The sequence below is a fragment of the Streptopelia decaocto genome (assembly GCF_964273445.1).
Source record: "Streptopelia decaocto genome assembly, chromosome: 22".
Lineage (NCBI taxonomy): Eukaryota > Metazoa > Chordata > Aves > Columbiformes > Columbidae > Streptopelia > Streptopelia decaocto.
The window spans coordinates 528,849-532,444 of record NC_138677.1 but is presented as its reverse complement, the minus strand read 5'-3'; the positions used below and the strand labels follow the sequence as shown (position 1 = coordinate 532,444).

The following is a 3,596-nucleotide window of genomic DNA, read 5'->3' as shown; positions in this document are numbered from 1 at the left end:
GAGCCTTTCACTGGTGTGGGGTGTCAGTAAAGAAAACAGCTCTGTGAGGTGTGAGCAGGTGGATGACCCGCTCAGCCTGGTAGGAAATAGACTCGTGGGATCAAGCTCTGGCCTCCTGAGGGCAGGTAAGACCACTAGCAAGAAACGATGATCAAGGAACTCCTGTCTCCTCCCCTTGCCTGATCCCCATGGTGCTGTGGGGAGAAGCTGTGGGTGGAAGGAGTGACCCTTGGCAGAACAGAGTCCAGAGGGTATGGCATGAGTGAGGGCTGCTCACAGCTGCAGATCACTAGAGGACATTTCCAGGGGATGTTTAAAGAAGAATAGTAAGGAGGGGGCTACCTGAAATTGAGGAATTGTGTTCTTAGAGTCTTCTACTCTGAGTTTTCTGCATGGGCAATGGGACACAGAAATAAATGCATTATTCAGGGGAGGCACTGAAATTCCAGATCCATTTCTCTTACAGGTGAATAAACCTGGAAGTATCAGAAATCAACACACCGTGGCTTACAGACAGCATCAGCATCACTTTCCAGCCTCATCAGGGCTGGTCTGATGTTCCCATCAGAGCCAGCCCCCACAGAGCTGCCCCTGGGCAGTGCCGGCTGCTGGGAGGGGTCTGCAGGGCAGAGCTGAGCACACAGCGGGTGGCATGGGATCTGCGACAGTGACAGGAAGAGACCTGGGGACAGAGACACAGCTGCAGGCAGGGACAGCTCCAGGCAGCAGAGCAGGGGGTGTTCAGGAGCTCTTTTGGTCCTCCTCTGCAGATGTCTGCTGGGTATTGTCTGCTGGGCAATGATCTGACTGTCCCTTTAGCACATCCCATCTTCAGGAGCCCTGACTCTCTGCTCTGCCTGTCCTGCTGGGCTTGCAAGCTGCCCCCAGAAAGGCCCAGCTCTGCTGTAGGACCCCAGGAGTGCTGAGCCTTTCCTTGGGGGTCAGTACTTTCCTCTCAGAGTCCTTTGCTTCTCTCCCTGAGGGGCTGTGAATGGCTCTCTCCATCACATCTCTACCTCTGGGCTGGCACAGAGTAGAGTTGGTAGATCTGCCCTTTCAAACTGTGCTCCCCTGGTCCCATATGAGTCAAGTTTTGTTTTGTTTTTTTTTTTTTTTGAGTAATTTCTGTGTGAGGTCATCTTCAAGGAAACAGAAGTGAAAGCACAGGGCAAATGAGTAAAAGACTGATGGACACTCTTTGTGTCTTGATGCTGCACTGAGCCACAGAAAGTGAGCACTTCTGTGTCTCCTCACACATTTTCAGTCACAAAAATGAGGGTTTTTACCCCTATAAATAACCACTCAGCAGATCTAGTGGTGGAAAATGCAAAACACAGACAAAATTCTTTTAAAGCCGTGCTAAGTCTCTCATCTGCAGCCCACGCTCTGGAGAGTCATGAGTACAGATAATGAACTTTTCTATTAAAGCTGGATTACACCTGACTTGCGCTGTGAATGTCAGAGCCGTCACAAACCAGCTCCTGTGTTCCTACTACAGCACAGCAAAGCTGGCTGTTTGGCAGCACACAGGCAGAGGTCCTGTTGCTCACAGCACACTCAGCCAGCACAGACCAGAGAAAGGAAATGCATTTCAAATTGGGGGTGATTTCTATGGCAAATGGAGTGGCTTTGCTCAGAGGAGTCTGTCCTAATTTTAAGTTGTCACTTCCTTTTTGGAACAGACCTACCATGTCAAGAAACAGCAAATGTCCAACAGCAGCTCCATCACCCATTTCCTCCTCCTGCCGTTCACAGACACACGGGAGCTGCAGCTCTTGCACTTCTGGCTCTTCCTGGGCATCTACCTGGCTGCCCTCCTGGGCAACGGCCTCATCATCATCACCATAGCCTGGGACCAGCACCTCCACACCCCCATGTACTTCTTCCTGCTCAACCTCTCCCTCCTCGACCTGGGATCCATCTCTGCCACTCTCCCTATAGCCATGGCAAATTCCCTCTGGGACACCAGGGCCATTTCCTATGCAGGATGTGCTGCCCAGCTTTTTCTCTTTGTGTTTTTCATTTCAGCAGTGTATTTTCTCCTCACCATCATGTCCTGTGACCGCTACGTTGCCATCTGCAAACCCCTGCACTGCGGGACCCTCCTGGGCAGCAGAGCTTGTGTGCACATGGCAGCAGCTGCCTGGGGCACTGGGTTTCTCAATGCTGTCCTGAACACAGCCAATACTTTTTTTGCTACATCTCTGCAAGGGCAATGTTGTGGACCAGTTTTTCTGTGAAATCCCCCAGATTCTTAAGCTCTCCTGCTCAGATGCCTACCTCAACGAAGCTGGGCTTATTTTGGTTGGTGCCTCTCTATTCTTTGGGTGTTTTGTTTTCATTGTGCTGTCCTATGTGCAGATCTTCAGGACGGTGCTGAGGATCCCCTCTGACCAGGGACAGCACAAAGCCTTTTCCATGTGCCTCCCTCACCTGGCCGTGGTCTCCCTGTTTATCAGCACTGCAGCAGCTTCCTACCTGAAGCCCCCCTCCATTTCCTCTCCACCCCTGGGTCTGGTGGTGGCTGTTCTGTACTCAGTGGTGCCACCAGTAGTGAACACCCCCATCTACAGTATGAAGAACAAGGAGCTCAAGGATGCCCTGTGCAAACTATTTGAATGGAAGCTAATTCAAATTACTGAAGTTCCCATTAACCCACTAGGACCCCCACTGCATCACAGAAATAGCCAAGACTAGCTTCTCCTCATATGTGTCTTGGTGCATTTTTTTTTGGTTTTTTGTACATATGGAGATAAGCTCCCTGTTCAGATAAAGTCTCTAAGTATGCCCGCAGAAAATTATATGTCACAAGTCCCATTTTTCACATCTCTGGAGCTTGGGAAGCAGCCCCAGGATGCAGGAGGGGTTCACGAGGCAAATGTCCAGCTGCTCCACGGAGGAGCAGCCCCAATGGCCCTTATGCTGCCCCTAGCTGCTTCAGTGGTTGCTCCCTCTTTGCTGCCTGTAAGTCATGGCTGCTGCTTCCTTAGAGCTATGAGCAAGCACAGCAGCAGGGAGTGCCCGATTCAGTGCTTGTCCCTCCTTGCATCCACACTGTCCTGCTGCGCCCTTGTATTTGCACTGCCTCTCAGGTCTTCCGTAACTTGTAACGTCTTGTTGTCTCTACAGTGTCAACCCTGTGGCTGCACGTAGGAGTAGGCCATGTGAACCACTTTATCAACACTGGTCTCCATGCAAATACTACTATAACCAAAAGGGCTCCTCAGGACAGGGCCAGAAATCTGGATGCCTCTTCCAAAGCTGATGTCAGGAAGACACTCAAGTAGCTGCTCCCTCCAAAGGACTTTTTCTGTTCTTTTTTTTTTCTTTTTCTGTTCTTTTTTTTCTGTTTTTTTTTTTTTTTTTTTTTTTTTTTTTTTTTTTTTTTTCCTGCTGTTCTTTATGGATTCACTTTGTCAATCTCAGAGTCCCAGGGTGATGCGTTAGGGACCAGTATCTCTCTTCTTGGTTGCAGGAGTCCACTTAGACAGCAACTGGTCTTTGACATCTCTGCCTAATGCTGTTCCACTTGCAGTGGGACTGATGACAGATGTCATCCTGGAGAGGAATCGGGAGCTGCCAGTAGAGCTCAGGGG

At 50.1% G+C, this 3,596-nt stretch overlaps 1 pseudogene across 1 annotated transcript; it reads left to right on the top strand.

Annotated features, from left to right (window-relative positions):
- Positions 1-1,706: 1,706 nt before the first annotated feature.
- LOC309449020 (olfactory receptor 14A16-like) lies at positions 1,707-2,697 on the top strand (annotated as a pseudogene). Its single transcript has one exon. The product of its transcript is annotated as an olfactory receptor 14A16-like (transcript).
- Positions 2,698-3,596: the final 899 nt, after the last annotated feature.